General features: G+C 40.3%; 1 protein-coding gene across 1 annotated transcript in view; it reads right to left on the bottom strand.

The window, feature by feature from the left end:
* The window catches only part of Mhcl (Myosin heavy chain-like), a 938,273-nt gene that overhangs the window by 913,544 nt on the left and 7,685 nt on the right, over positions 1–17,044 (bottom strand). The window lies entirely within an intron of this gene.

The following is a 17,044-nucleotide window of genomic DNA, read 5'->3' as shown; positions in this document are numbered from 1 at the left end:
TGAATTGTGCTATTGTAACCATCAATATATACTGAAGTACACCATTTACAGACTAGCTGATGAAGAGCCATTTTGCTTCAAAAGCTACTATGTATTTTAACACTTTTATTATATATATTTTAACTCTTTTATCTTATTTTGTTTCTGTTTCATCTTATGTACATATTTTTATTTAAATAAATTTATTTTAACCAGTTAGTTGGTCGTCGCAAGAAACTTTGATGATATAATGCCACCCGACACACAAGGCCTGTTTTCTAATTTATTATAGTTTATTACTCTCCTCCTACATACTATATATTTTTTTAAGTTTCTTCTCTCTCTCTCTCTCTCTCTCTCTCTCTCTCTATATATATACAGGGTGTTTCAGTTAAACGTTTCAGAACTTCTAAGAGGGGTAGGGTACATCCTGACAACTCGAAATCATATAGCAATGTGGGGTCGGAAATGCTTTCCTGAAGCGGTGTTGTACACAGAAGCACCATAAAAAGAAAAGAGACCGTAAGTGAGAAATCGTTTTAATAATACATGAAAAGAAGCAAAAGGTACATGGATTAAAGTAAGTGTTCGAAGTTTCTTCCACGGGCTACAATGCACGCCTCACATCTCCGACGCATGGACATCCGAACATTCTGGAATACTCCAGGCGAATTTCGAATTTCTTAGGCAGCTACTGCGATTCTTGCAACCAGCTCCTCAGCATTGTCAACAGGGGTGTCATAAACTAGCGATTTCATATGACCCCAGAAATAAAAATCAAGACATGAGAGGTCGGGTTACCGAGCAGGCCAACGCACGGGACCACCACGTCCGATCCACTGTTGACCAAATGTGACATCCAGGTAGTTACGAACATCTCCACTATAATGGGCAGGGGCTCCATCGTGTTGGAACCACATTGTCTGTTGCGTCGATGCAGAAATCTGATCATCTCTCAGAAGTTGTGGCAATACTTGCTGCAGAAAGATCAAGTAGATAGGTCCGGTTAGACGACACGGTAACAGGTAAGGTCCGATGAGGTGATCTCCCATAATACCGGCCCATACATTGACCGAAAATCGAATCTGTGCTGCACGACGTCGTATTGCATGCGGGTTCTCGACCGCCCAGATATGGTCGTTATGCATGTTGAAAATTCCTTCCCTTGTGAAGGATGCCTCATCGGAAAACAACACTTCAGCAGGAAAAAGGGGATTTGTAGCACATTTTCCAAGGTACCACTGTGCGAAAGCAATACGAGGTTGAAGAAACTTCGAACACTTACTTTAATCCATGTACCTTTTGCTTCTTTTCATGTATTATTAAAACGATTTCTCACTTACGGTCTCTTTTCTTTTTATGGTGCTTCTGTGTACAACACCACTTCAGGAAAGCATTTCCAACCCCACATTGCTATATGATTTAGAGTTGTCAGGATGTACCCTACCCCTCTTTGAAGTTCTGAAACGTTTAACTGAAACACCCTGTATATATATATATATATATATATATATAAAAAATGTGGTTATTACGTTTAGATGTAAGTAAATGTGTAAGTGTAAGTGTGTTTAGGGTCAAGCGGCACAAGGGGTTCCCCCCATCTCCGCGTAGTTTACATTGTGGGTGAACCAGTTGACTGGAAAAGCCAGAGATTTAAAAGTGTATGGACTTTGTATATGTGTGATGCCTTGTACCGTTGTTCATCTGGTCATTTAGCCGCTGGGCCCCTACTGAGGCCCAACGTTGCCCCACTTACGCCCCGTGGAGGCAGACCAGGAACCCAGTAGTCTGTTTCACTCTGGCAGGTCCTGCCACTTAATTTCCTGAGATTTCGGCGGCTAGGACCTTAAAAAAAAAAAAAAAAAAAAAGACAGAAACGCGTCGACGTAGGGGTAGAATCGCTTAGTTTTGCTAGGCCAAGTTATGGGCGTAAGGTAATTTAGATATGTTAAGTTTTTGGGTAGGGCTTTCGCTAGCGTATAGATAGAGAGGGGGGGGCAGAAGGCTGGGGGGAGAAATACAGAAATATGGGGCCAATAGAGTAGGTAGCCCCAGTTTTCAGTGGGACATGCCCATGTCCCACCAGAGTAGAAGATATAGGGTGGAGAGGAGAGGAGGACGAAAATGTCCCCCCCCCTCCCCCCAAGGAAGTAGGTTTAAAGGTGAAGGGGGCTAGAGTGCCCTCTTCAGATCGCCATATGGCTATTGGCAGCTATTGTTTCAAGTTTCTTTACTCATGGGGCAAGCTCCGTCCTTGTGCCCCTCATCTTTAGTTGCAGCCTTTACATTGTGCTGGCTGGTGTCTCAATAGTGGTACTTGATGTCAGTCATTGTAGATGGTGATTAATGTCCTTCTCCTGATGAAGAGGTCTTGTGCGAACTGGGATAATGCTCTATATTCATCCTCAGTATTTATGAAATGGGATTCCAATCCTTTTGGTAGGTATCTTATTTTTGTTATAAGTACCCCTCTGAGGTCTTCATATTGTGGGCACTCATACACTATGTGATTCCAGCTTTCTGTCTTCCCGCACATACAGTTTGGGTCCTCCGAATCCGTGCAGCTTCTCATTGTAGGGTCCGTGTCCTGTTATTAGAGATGTCAAATGGTACCCTGGGAAGTACCAGGTCGGCTGTTTTGGGTAGATTTTCTGGAGGTCAGGTAGATATCTTCTGGTTATCTCACCCTTGGTGGTCTCCGTCCATCTTCTCTGCCATAATTTTAGCAGGTGGTTCTGTAATCTAGTTTTTTCCGTTTTTAGGTTGTTCGCTGGGTCAGTTGTGTAGTCCAGATGTGTGGCCGCCACTCCCCTGGATAGCAAATATAGCAGACCTGTGCGAACGACCTCCAGGTCCAAAGGAAGCGCTCCAGCGAGTACCTGTAGTGCTGGAGTACTCACCGTACTACACGCACGCGTCGTAGTTAAGAGTATGGTCCTTTGGATCATGTCCAGAATTCTTCTATTCACTGCCAGTGCAGTTTTTGGGAACCAAATTGCTGAGGCGTAAGTAATTGCTGGGAGAAACGTTGTCCTGTAATATAGCGTCAGGGCTCTTTTTTTGAGTCTCCAATCTTTCCTAGTAACTCTGGCTACCAGTGCAGAATAGCTCCTGATTTTTTTTTCTTATGTACTTTAGGTGCAGCTGGAACGAGAGGTTGTTGTCCAGTACCACGCCTAGGTACTTAAGTTGGTTTACAAACTTAATGGTGACATTGTCAATTTTTATTTGCGGTGGTCGTCGCAATTGCAGGGTTCCTTTAAGCAGGATTGAAGAGGTCTTTGTGGGTGAAATTGTTAGCTGGTGTTTTGTGGCCCATTGCTGGAGTTGCTGCAGTGCTTGGTTTGCGTGGGTTTCCAACTGGGCCCGGGAATCCGCTCCCACGGTCAATATCAGGTCATCAGCGAATGCTTGTGTCCTGACGGGTCCCAGATCCATCACTAAGAACTCATCTAACACCATATTCCACAGGAGTGGTCCCAGCACCGACCCCTGCAGACAGCCTCTGTGTACTTCTCTTGTGACCTTATGGTATTCTACATTGATCTCCACTCTTCTATGTGATAAATAGTTTTCTATGACCTTGAATAGGTTTGTTGGCACCCGTGCCTCCCTCAACCTCGCCAGGACGCTTGGCCACCAAAGTGAGTCAAACGCCCCAGCAAAGTCAACCGAGATGAGAAGCAGGTACTTGTTTCTACATTCTTGTACCGTCCTGAGTAGGTTTCCCAGTGCGTCCACTGTCGAGGTCCCTGGCTTGAAGCCATACTGATTCGTGGCATGGAGTCCAGCTTTTCCGTAGTGAGCAATTATTCTTCTGTGAAGTAGTCTTTCGAATACTTTACTTACCACCGAGAGCAGTGCGATGGGTCGATATGCATCTGGGCTTTCTGGGTTTTTTTGGGGTTTTTTTGGAATTAGTTTTAAGTTGGCCGTTTTCCATGCCTTTGGAAAGTGGCCGGCTTACAGGCATCTGTTGTATAGGGTGAGCAATAGGTACAGTGCGTATTCAACAGTTTTCTTTAAGATTTCAGGCTCAATCATGTCGAGACCTGGGCATTTCTTGCTTCTTACTCGACTAGCTGCCACGCTGAGCTCATCATTGGTAAAGGGGGGCTCCATTGCCTGATTGGTGTAACTGGCATTGCTCTCGCATATTTCGCTCTGTGCTGTTAGTATCGGCATCGCTGGTTTCTGGTAGATTGTGTCCAGTATATTGTCCATCGACTGCTCCCAGGTCGTGGTAAGGTTTCCCTGCCGGGTCCTGGTGGTGGCATTCACCTCCCCTCTGGGCATTTTGTTGGTGGTTATCTTGTAGACTAGGCCCCAGGGGTTAGTGTTTTCTTCTGTGGATACTAAGAGCTCCCAAGAGCGTCTTTTGCTCTTCTTAATGGCATCAGTATAGCAGTTTCTTATCTCCCTATATTGTTGTCTCAGGACTTCGACTTCGTTTGCAGGCCATGATCTGCGGGCCCTCTGAAAGTCCTTCCTTGCTTTTATCGTTTGCCGCCGGAGCATGGCAATTTCTCGAGTCCACCAGGGTACTGCCGCCAGTTGGGGGTGTTTTTTTCTTATTGCTTGGTTACTGATAGTTGTCATCAGTTCCGTAGTAACTTTCTGCAGGTCGTCCGGGCTGTTCAATGGGTTCAGGGTTAGTGGGTTACTGTTGATCGCTGTGGTCAGTAGTTCTTTGAAGAGCGGCCAGTCCGCTTTGGCAACTGCATATCTATGGCATCGTTGGTTGATTGTTATTGCTCTTGTCATTGTTCTTGTTATTGTGCAAGTTATAACTCGGTGATCCGAGGTGGTCCAGGCTTCCTCCACCCTCCAGTCGGCCACGTGGTTCGCCAGGTTCCTAGTGGCTAAGGATATGTCGATTGTGGCCTCCCAGAGGGTGTTACAGAATGTCGGTAACTGGTGTGGCTGGTTCAGGACCGCTAACTGTGATCCTGTCAGGTAATTCTCAAGCTGCTGTCCGTTTACTGTCCCTTTTCTATCATCTGTAGCGCTATACCATAGCGGGGAGCGGCAGTTTACATCCGCGCCTATTATGATTCTTTCGTTTGGCAGGATGTTCTGTAGGTAGCGTAGGTAGTTGATGGCGATCTCTATTTCTTGTCCCGGTCTACTGTATAGAGCCACCACGTAGAGGGAACCCAGTGCTGTGATGAGTTGGGCACAGGCTGCCCAAGCCGTGCATAGTTGCGTTATTCTTGTTGCGGTAATATTCTTGTTTCTGACCAATACCGCCGCCCACGGGGTGTCTTCTTCTGTGTGGATCACTTTATATTGTAATGGGTAGCCCGCCACCCGCCTTGCATGGACATACGGCTCCTGTAATATAATAACGTCTATGTTCTCTTCATTGGCCTTGACCCGAATCTGGTCAGCCACCGCTTTTGCTCGCTGGGCATTTGTTTGTATTATTTTGATCATGGTTGTGTTATATTTCTTAATTTTTGTACCCATAATCGATTCTGTTTTGGTAGGTGCTCTTGGCTTTTATATAGATTGGGCAGTTAGGATCCCTGATTGAGTGTGTATATTCGAGTTTCATTGTTTTACAATTTGCGCATGTGGCTTCCTTGTCTTTGTGTGGGCATTCTTTATATTCGTGGCCCTTTTCAGTGCAATGTCCGCATGTTGGGACTGTCTGGGAACAGACGTGGCTGGAGTGGCCGAACTTACAGCATCTAAAGCATTTCGGTACTGCCACTCACTCACGAAAACGATAGCTTCCCCATTCTATGTAGACCCTTGTCCGGTCCTTTAGGACTTGCCACGCTTCCGAGATTAGTTCCACACTCCAGCTGTTTTTTAAGCCTCCTCTCGCCTCTATGTGGAACTTTGGTGTTATCACTTCTTGCGGCTGCTTGTCCGGGATCTCGCGTTGGAGGTTTCTGTGGTAAAGTTCTTCAGCTATCTGGGTGGCTGTAATTTCTGGGCTAACATCATAAATTAATATATTTGGTCCCTTCCTTTTGGGCGGCTGGGCTGTTAATCCAAGGGCGTCAATCTTGGGGTTTTCAATGATGCTCTGGATTTCTTGCGTCTCTGTCTCTATTACCAGTCCTACGTCTCTCATCTTTCTCATCCCTTTTATTCGTGTTAGCTTCAGGTCCTCCTTCATGTTATTTATTACTTTTGCTTTGAGGTCTTCGCTTGTGGGAATTTTTCCTGTTTGTTTCGGTCTAAGTATCACCAGGTTTGGTGTTGGTAGGAGCGTCTTCCTCTTCTGGTGCGTTGTTGTCTGTTACGTTTCCGTTGGGGTCCTTGTCTTGCCCCGCATTCGATGTAGGCATGTAGCCGTGTGATGGCTCTCTCGTTTTCAACATGTGTGTCATGCAGGATTGTCTCCATCTTGTGAAAGATGGTGACAATCTGTGATCTCAGGCCAGACGATATCCTACTGGGATTCTCCTTAAAAATGGCTTCGAGGGCCGTTTTCAGAAAGAGTTTTCTCGTATACGGAGCCTTCTGGTATGGTATGGTCCAGACATAGTTCTTGTTGTTTTTCATCATTTCTTTCTTTTTGCGACGCATTGGCTTCTGGCTGTTCCTTTGTTTCAACCCGAGATCGTGTTTCGCGTTCCGGTTCGGGAACCAATCGCTTGCGGGTTTTCCGCTTGGTTGGGGGGGTCCCAGGTCGGGTGTCCTCTATATCCTCCAGTTGATCAATAATGATGGGATCATCATTTTGTGTCTCTGTCAGGGAATGTTTGTGCTTGTCTTTCCCCTCCATATCCGTGGATTCCGGATTACCGGGACTGTTCGGTTAATCGGGTTCACAATGTTGGGGTTAGATGGTTTGTTAAAAATGATGGCGATTGATGCCAACCACAAGTTCGTGAGTGTATTTGAAGGCACACAGTGGACGTGGAAGTTTTGGATCTCCCCACAGCACTTGGAGCGGTGGGGGGACGCCGGATATATAAATTCTCCTAAAAGGACGGGACTACTTTCCCAGCAGGATATCTAGTACCGGCGAAGACGTTCACGGCATTCAGGTTTCTGGTAGAAGCACACGTGCGAAGATAGCTTCTCTCTCTCTCTCCATGGAGAGTTTATGGTGGGGGGGGGACACATTAAATTCATATTTCTTTGGTGATATTATTCAGTAAAGGCACAGATTGATAGAGCACAACAACTGCTCAGTTTGCACTAGTTGGAGCACCTCCCCAGTCAAGGTGTCAGGTGGAAACGCGGCCGCCATGTTATATCGGCAGCCTCTCTATAGCCCTGTTGTCAGCGACATGGTGACCATGCGGTCTGGCAACAAAGGATACAGATAAATAATGCTTCAACCTGACCAAATTCCCAATATATAGGCAAAAGTTTCTCACCAGTGGAATCCAGTATAGTTTGTCTTCAAGTGAGGATACATTTCATGGCACTGACGGAAGTAAAACACATTTTTTAAACTGACATTTCGCAGAGCGATAAAACACACGTCTGTTCACAACGGCAGCCATATTGGCGATCTACGTTTAGATGTATGTATTCTTTTAGATTTGTGAGTTCTTCTGTGCTGCGTTAATGCCATTGTATTTTTGCCATAGGCCAATTGTACATTATACGCGCCAGTATATATTCGTTTAATTGTAGATCGTTACCGATTATTGTTGTTTTTCCATATAAATATTAGTGTTCATACAAATTTGTAATCAAGTTAACCTAGTTTGGTTATCTTCATTCCATATGGCCTATACATTTTGAGTTAAGATAAAAAGTATAATGCTAAATGATAATGATTTTTCATAACATTTGACTAATGAAAACATTTTATCTGTAGCAAGATAATTATTAAATCTTAATTTATGTATAAATTTATATAATAATACAAAATCTTAAAGACTGTACAAATTTATATAATAATATAACGTATTGCATTACACCACGTGGCTGTCAATCCCCTACTTCATCGGGGGCTTTGAGTGGATTGACAGCCCTTTTCGACATAATGCCTCATACTTACTCGTTTCTGTCTGTACGTATACCAGTTTTGCTATTTTAGTTTATATTTTCGGGTTCATTTTCTTAAATTTTTTTTTTTAATTAAATATTATTTATTTTCCTAATTTCTTCTATTTTTAGGTTAATTTTCTTAAATTTTAATTAATATTTAATTTTTATTTATTTAAATATTACTAGTTTATTTTTTATCAATCTCTTCAGCAAACTGTGATAGGGTACACAAAGCCCAACGAGTAAATATTTTATATTGTAATACTACTACTTACATAGTGTTGTACTCCGGTGGAGGCCGTTGAGTAAAAAGGGGGTTTTCCCGCCTTCTATTTGTTTTTATGGGTAGCTATTATTACAACGCAGTCGCACTAACTAATTACTCAGTGTGCTGATGGCGCATTGGTCTATATCCCCGATTTTCATGCCAATGCATTCTGTGGAGGTTTGTTGTTGGATGGATGAATTTTTAAACTTTATATAGGTTGTTAAAAATTCATGTCTGCCAGGGGCAAAGGTTGATGACGTTGTAGAGCGGATATCATCTTTTAAGGGCACAAAAGGTGATATAGTTGTACATGTTGGCACTAATGATATTAAGAGTAGGAGACCGGCGGAATTACTTAGCAAGTACAGGTCACTGTTGAAAGAAAGCCTTGAATTAGGGTTGAATTTGAAAGTGTCTGCAATTCTGCCCAGACACGATAGGAGGGAGTACATGATGAGAGCCTTGTCGATCAATTCGGCCCTGGAGGGATCGTGCAAGGCTCAAGGGGTAGAATTTTTTTCAGCCTGGACTGTACTTGTTAACAGGAGAGATTGCTTCTACAGGGATGGGATACACTTAAATAGAAAGGGTGCAAGAATTTTTGCTGATGCTGTCGAGGCAGTGTTAGGTGGGTCGGAAAACTGCTAGTTGGGGGGGGGATACAAGGACTAATAGATTAACAGTAGCCACTGGCAGAGGTGGAAGTGATTCTTGCACTGCTTCTATTGAAATGAGCAGAAGCCTGAAAAACAAGATGCAGGATATTTCAGAGACTGCTGGGAGTCATTGCGGTACAAGTAAACACATGGGTTGTGTTAGGGTAGCTAAGAATAGAAACAGGTGCATGTATACCTGCGTGTACACCAATGCTAGGAGTTTGGTAAATAAATTTGATGAATTTGAGGTATTGCTCAAAACATCAAAGGCAGATATTGTTGGGATATCAGAGACGTGGTGTCACACAGATATAAGTAATGCGGAACTGGAATTTGGGGAATACAATGTGTATAGAAAGGATAGACAGGACAGGAGGGGAGGAGGGGTTATGCTATTAGTTAAGAAACACATAAAGTTCAAGGAAGTGAAGCCAGTCGACATCGATGGACAGGGCAGTGTCGACTCAGTTTGGTGTGACATAAGCATAGGGAAATCAAAATTGAGAGTAGGAGTGTCCTATAGGCCTAATGACTGATGAGTATAATAAGATATTGTACAGGGAAATAGAATGGGCCAGTAAATCAGAGAGTCTTATAATGGGGGATTTTAATTTCCCAGATATTGACTGGAATTTGTGGTTTGGTCACTCGCACACTAGCAAGGCTTTTGTGGATTTATTGGATGATTGTTTTCTACATCAGCATGTTCGTGAGGCAACAAGAGGGAGCAATACTCTTGATCTAATTATCAGTAGTGATTCTTCATGCATTAAGAATCTGCAGATAAATGAACCACTAGGTGGCAGTGATCACAGTGTGTTGAAGTGGGATTTACTCAAGGAGGTAACTACCATCTGAGGTAAAGGGAAGGGTTTTTGTTTTCGTAAAGGCTACTACGATGGTCTGAGACAGTATTTAAATTCTATACAGTGGGACCAACTGATGATGTTACCAACAGCAAACTCAAAATGGGAAGCATTCAAGGAACTAATCTTGGAGGCTACCAGGCTTTACATACCAACTAAGAAATATTGTTCAAGGTTTAGGCCTAAATGGTTGTCAGATGAACTAATGAGACATGTGGCAGAGAAGAAAAATGCATGGGATACATACAAATTAATGGGTGACATGGAAGCCTATGATAGATATAAGTTGGTCTGTAACCAAGTCACAAAGGAGATTAGGCAGGCAAAGGCAGACTACGAAAAATCCTTGGCAAAGGATGCAAAGAAAAACAGAAAAGAGTTCTTTACATATTTAAACTCAAGAAGGAAAGGGATGAATCAGATTGGTCCACTGGATATTGATGGTTCAACAGTTGAGGATCCTGCTCAGGTGGCTAACAATCTAAACGAGTATTTTGCATCTACATTCACGCTTGAGGGGTTATTCAGGAAGGAGAATGATGTAGATAAAGTAAACATTGGCAGTGAGCTGGATGATTTTGTGATAACTGAGAGGAAAGTGGAGGAGAGATTGTTGAGGATAAACATAAAAAAGGCACCTGGGGTGGATTGGATCTATCCAGTTATATTAAAGGAGGCAGCAAAGGAAGTAAGCAAACCCCTAGCCATAATTATGAGAGCTTCTTTGGACTCAGGGGAGGTACCCATAGACTGGAGATGTGCAAATGTAACCCCAATTCACAAAGGCTGACACAAGTAATTATAGACCTGTTAGTTTAACTTCTGTTCCAGGTAAATTAATGGAGGCACTGGTTAAAGAAGCACTGCAAGATCATCTAGACAAGAATTCAGTTATAGCTCAGACGCAGCATGGTTTTGTTAAGGGCAGGTCTTGCCTGACCAATTTGATTGGATACTACGATGTAGTCACAAAAGAACTGGATGCAGGGAATAACTTTGATATTATATACTTGGATCTTAGAAAGGCTTTTGATACTGTTGCACATGGAAGACTGCTGCACAAATTGGAGCATGGCATTGGAGGCAAATGCTGCTATGGATAAGGGGACGGTTGAGTGGCAGAAGACAGAGAGTAGTAATCAATGGACACTGCTCAACGTGGACTAATGTTATTAGTGGAGTTCCTCAGGGTTCAGTGTTGGGTCAGTTGTTGTTTTCAGTGTTTATGAATGATATTGATGATGGGATATCAAGTTTAATGTCCAAGTTTGCAGATGATACAAAGGTTCGCAGGGTTGTTAAGGACACTACTGACACTATGCTGCTGCAACAGGATCTGGAAAGGTTGAACAGATGGGCTGAGAGGTGGCAAATGAAGTTTAACATTGACAAATGTAAAGTACTACATATGGGAAACAGTAACCCCAGAGCAACGTATCAACTCTGCGGTACTAAACTGACAGTGGTGGAGAATGAAAAGGACCTGGGGGTAATTGTGCAGGCAGATATGAAGTTCTCTGAGCAGTGCAGACGAGCTGCAAGAGTAGCTCATGGTGTCTTGTCAATGATATACAGGAATTTTTCTAGCAGGGATAAGGAGGTGATTATTCCCTTGTATAAGGCAATGGTTAGGCCACATCTTGAGTAATGTATACAGGTCTGGAGGCCTCATTTCAAGAAGGATGTAGAGCTGCTGGAACAGGTACAGAGAAGAGCAACAAGATTAGTGAATGGAACAAAGGGTTGCTCTTATGAAGAAAGGCTTAAGTTTTGCAAATTACAGAGTCTGGAGACTAGGCACCGGCGAGGTGATCTGATAGAGGTGTATAAGGCTTTGAATGGTTTGAGCATGCTCAATGCCAATGGGATTCTTCATCTTGCTCAGAATAATCACCTCAGAGGGCATAAATTCAAATTGAGGAAGGACGGATGTCGGATAGATGTGCGGAAATTTGCCTTTGGCCAGCGGGTGGTTGGTTGGTGGAACCGACTTCCATCACTTGTTGTTGAAGTTGATAGCCTACACAAATTTAAAGCTCAACTGGACAGGTATTTCGAACGAACGGAGGGGTGAAATGGGAGTGGTGTGTGTTTTTTTTTTTTTTTTTTTTTGGCTGATGCTGAATAAGCTTGCTTTCTTGCATCATATGCCTGTACTAATGCTAATGCTAAAACCTCCATAAAATGCATTGGCATGAAAATCGGGGACATAGACCAATGCGCCATCAGCACACAGAGTAATTAGTTAGTGCGACTGCGCTGTAATAACAGCTACCCATAAAAACAAATAGAAGGCGGGAAAAACCCCTTTTACTCAACGGCCTCCACCGGAGTACAACACTATGTAAGTAGTAGTATTACAATATAGAATACTTACTCGTTGGGCTTTGTGTACCCTATCACAGTTTGCTGAAGAGATCGATAAAAAATAAACTAGTAATATTTAAATAAATAAAAATTAAGTATTAATTAAAAAATTTAAGAAAATTAACCTAAAAATAGAAGAAATTAGGAAAATAAATAATATTTAATTTAAAAAAAAAGTTAAGAAAATGAACCCGAAAATATAAACTAAAATAGCAAAACTGGTATAAGTACAGACAGAAATGAGTAAGTATGAGGCATGACGTCGAAAAGGGCTGTCAATCCACTCAAAGCCCCCGATGCAGTAGGGGATTGACGGCCACGTGATGTAATGCAATACGCTATATTATTATATAAATTTGTACAGTCTTTAAGATTTAGTATTATTATATAAATTTATACAGAAATTAAGATTTAATAATTATCTTGCTACAGATAAAATGTTTTCATTAGTAAAATGTTATGAAAAATCATTATCATTTAGCATTATACTTTTTATCTTAACTCAAAATGTATAGGCCATATGGAATGAAGATAACCACACTAGGTTAACTTGAATACAAATTTGTATGAACACTAATACTTATATGAAAAACACCAATAATCGGTAACAATCTACAATTAAACGAATATATATATATATATATATAAGAATAAGAGTTAAAATAAAATGATGCCAGCAGTATGATAAGACAAGAGCGAAAATAATCAAAATTAAACTTAAATCAAACCGGGGGGGGAAGAGAAGGGTAACTAGAGTAAAAAATATTGCAGTAGAAACTCTCTAAAATAATTTAGAAAATCTAAATGAAAGAATAATAATTCATTGAATTTTAAAAGCCAATTAAATAGAAATTTAGCGGTATCCCCTCTGATGGGTACCAGGTCCAAATTTATGTGAAATATCACCAACAGAGGTGTTAACCACTACAATAAAATAAACCAAAAATAGACTGACCATTATGCCCCACTCGGCAGACGACCACAAGGCCAATAATGGTCAGGGAATCGCTGCATTTCGATCGCTGGACAAATCGCCGCAAAGGAGAATCGATCGAAAGATCAGCCCGCCATCCAATCCCCAGATCAAACCACCAATGCAGAAGATCTGAACAGCAGTGGTCCTGATGCAGCAAATATTAAAAATTAAACAGCTACGAGCACCCCAGTGCAAAGCCACACTACTGACAAAATAATCTCAACCAGATTATATAGGCGAATAATGAACTATGGATGGCAGCACCATTCAAATATATGTTCAAATATATGTATAATTATATATATACAGCTAATTCTGTTTTTGCATGAACTTTTTTCACATGAATTTGATTTAACACAAATTCAAAATAAATATTTCATTCTCTTTTTACGTGAGTCATTTCGATTTAACACAAATTCAAAATAAATATTTCATTCTCTTTTTACGTGAGTCATTTCGATTTAACACAAATTCAAAATAAATATTTCATTCTCTTTTTACGTGAGTCATTTTGATTTAACACGATTTCTATGAATTTTTTTTGCCTAAATTCTAAGAAAAATTTTTTTTATTTGTGGCATATTAGTATCATTTCTATATCACACGCACCAATAGATTGGATAAGAGCTAGTGTATGCATTTTGAAACGCGTGCTTTTGTTTACCAATGTGTACGTCTAGGTATCTATGAATCATCAACGTTTTTATTGAATTTCGTGCACATCTACGGTATTCGTGCATTGTATCTTCAGAAGAAATTTAGTAGTAAGCTCTATTTCAAAGTGAAAGAATCTTTAGTGAAATTTGTGCACATATAAATTTATTAATTTTGCCGATAGTCAATAAATTGTAAGTTTACAAATTTTTCATACTTTTTTTATTAATTATAACTGAGATATTTTTCGGTAGCCCTTATATAATGTCGAATAAATTGCCTATTACCAAAATGAAAAGGAAAGCGATTTCTTTGGAACTTAAAATTCAAATTTTAGATCGTCTTCCAAATGGACAAGGGGCTACATCTGTAGGAAAGCATTTTGGTGTACATGAAGCTACCGTAAGAACTATTAAGAAAAATGAAGCTGCAATTAGGAAGTCGGTATGTTCTGGAACAAAAGTAAGTGTTAATTCATCATCATATACAAGAGATATTGTCAAGGAAAAAATGGGAAAGGCCCTGGTAATATGGATAGAAGATCAGTCACAAAAAAAGAGTACCAGTAGATGGAAATGCCATCAAGCAAACAGCACTAAGAATTTACAGACAGATTAAAGAAAAGGAGCCAAGCACTTCATCTCAGTTAAACAGAAAGTATGAATTTTCTTTGAGTACAGGTTGGATGACAGGGTTTCTTAAAAGGAATGCTTTTCATAATATAAAAATTAAAAGTGAAACTGCATCTGCAGATGAATCGGCTGCTAAAGTATTCCCACAGGAACTTGCAAAAATTATTGAAGATGGAGGATACACTCCTGATCAAGTGTGGAATGCAGATGAAACTGGTTTCTTCTGGAAACGAATGCCGAACAGAATGTATGTAGCCAAATCGCAGAAAAGTGCTGGTGGTTTTAAGGTAGCTAAGAATCGTGTGACCTTATTATTTTCCTCCAACGCTTCAGGAGATCGTATATTGAAACCACTGCTGATAAATCGAGCCCTAAACCCACGTTCAATGAAAGGTGTAGATATCAATAAACTGCCTGTCCACTGGATGGCAAACAAGAAGGCCTGGGTGATCACTGCTATATTTACAGAATGGTTCAACAAATGTTTCGTCCCAGAAGTCAGACGTTATATGAATTTGAAAGGTCTCAAATTTAAAGTTCTTCTGATTCTTGACAATGCACCCGGCCATCCTGTCTTGGAACACCCAAACATACAAATTTTATTTCTGCCACCTAATACTACATCTTTGATACAACCGCTAGACCAATGAAGGTATAATTGCGACAATTAAAACATACTACGTAAAACGAACATTCCAACACGTTTTGGACAAACTGAATGATGAAACACTAACAGTCATTGATGTGTGGAAGAAATTCTCAATTATGGATTGTATCAATCAAGTTGGATTAGCGTTAACTGAATTAAAACCAGCAACTTTAAATGCGTGTTGGAAAGTGGTTTGCCACAATGTGTAAAAAGCAAAGATCCCATCATCCCTAATACGACCGAATTTCCCAACATCATTACAATGGCACACAAAATTGGTGGAGAGGGATTCGATCTATCGTTTGAAGATATTGATGAATTGTTAACCGACAAAGCCCTAAGTGAAGATGAAATATTAGAGGTTGTCCTTGGGACTCCTCATCCCACAGAACGTAGTGATAACGAAGAAAATGATCTTGTTCTAAATGCAGATTTAATAAAAGGTCTGGAACTGGCCAGAAAATTAGGTAATCATTTTGTCAAACACGACCTTAATGAGGAACGCGCTGGGAAATTTCAACGTGAACTGAAGTTGTTGACAGCCTCTTATAGAGAATTATATAACGGCCTAACCAAAACACGAACACAACGATTAATAACTGAATTTGTTCGTAAAACCGGTGAAACATCAGCACCAGAGGAGACTTGTGCTGATTTTGCTCAAGAGATCACAGAAAGAATTTCATTAATAGAGGAAGAAGACGATGTCCACAACATTTCTAGTGATATTCCAGTCGTACACAAAAGTATGCGCCGTTTATTATCAGAAAGTGAAAATGAATAAAATCTTATGTGTAAAACAGATTTTTTTTTGTTCATGAGAATTTTTTTCATTTCATATACATACAAATTTACTTTAATACATTTTCATTACATGTGTATTTTGTTGAAATAAAATAATAAGCTTAAAACGAATATTTTTATGTGGGTTTTTTTTTTTTTTTTTTAATTATTTTTAGTCGTTTTTTAGATCCGAAACCAATCTCCTTTTCTTCCATAAATACAATGTCTTTTTTTACATGCATTTTTCAGGAACGTATCTATCATTTAAAAACAGAATTAGGTGTATATAGTAGTAATATATAACAGTTGAAGCAAAATAAGCAGAAAAAAGGAAAATAAAAGTTATAATATGTCTAATGCTCCAAAAAGCACAGTGCAGCAGTAGAGGAAGCAAAGGGATATAAATAATGTGTGGTTTGTAGAATAAATAGTGTCTGTGAAAATGGAAATAAGAAGTCCACAAGGTGCCAGAACTAAGAGAAGTTTAATGGATAAGTAGAAAGCGGAAGTGAAGTAGTGGTTAAAAATTCTTTCACCTGTTTAACCACTACTTCACTTCCACTTTCTACTATCCTTTAAACTTCTCTTAGTTCTGGCACCTTGTGGACTTCTGATTTCCATTTTCACAGACACTATTCATTCTATAAACCACACACACACACACACACATATATATATATAACAACAGAAGCTACATGTGAAGTATGCATGGACTATCTAAAGCTAACAATACTGCATTAAACTACCTTTAATCTATGAATTTCTTAATTGCCAGATTTCTATTCGTCCAATTTTAATCAAAATTTGGGATGGCTCAACAAATCTTTTTGGAAGGCCCAGATATAAAATTTCATGAAAATCTGTCTACTGGGAGTCCCTCTATTACATATGAATGGATGGACATAACGACAATAGACACTTGCATATATGCTACAGTAAATAAAAAAACGAGCAGAACTGCAGGCTGGTTGCTACAATTGATAAAAGGACAAATAACTGTAAGACGATAGGGTGATTTTAAATGGGCTGAACTCCAAATGAACCAATCTTCAGTGGGTTCTTCCAGGATTCTATGTGAGGGACATTGTTATTTCTAATCTTCATCAGAGATATTAATAATAAGATGTCAAAATTGTGTTAAAATCAGCACATTTTCACATCATAAGTCTAATATCAAAATGTCGCAATGTTATTAAGATGTACTGGCTTCTTCTACTGTTAATAACAGAAGCTTTTTTGAAGGCCACTG

The sequence above is a fragment of the Mastigoproctus giganteus genome, chromosome 1 (assembly GCF_048544385.1).
Source record: "Mastigoproctus giganteus isolate SK-2022 chromosome 1, ASM4854438v1, whole genome shotgun sequence".
Taxonomy (NCBI): Eukaryota; Metazoa; Arthropoda; class Arachnida; order Uropygi; family Thelyphonidae; genus Mastigoproctus; species Mastigoproctus giganteus.
Note: the sequence above shows the minus strand (reverse complement) of the source record. Positions and strands in the feature narration are given on the sequence as shown.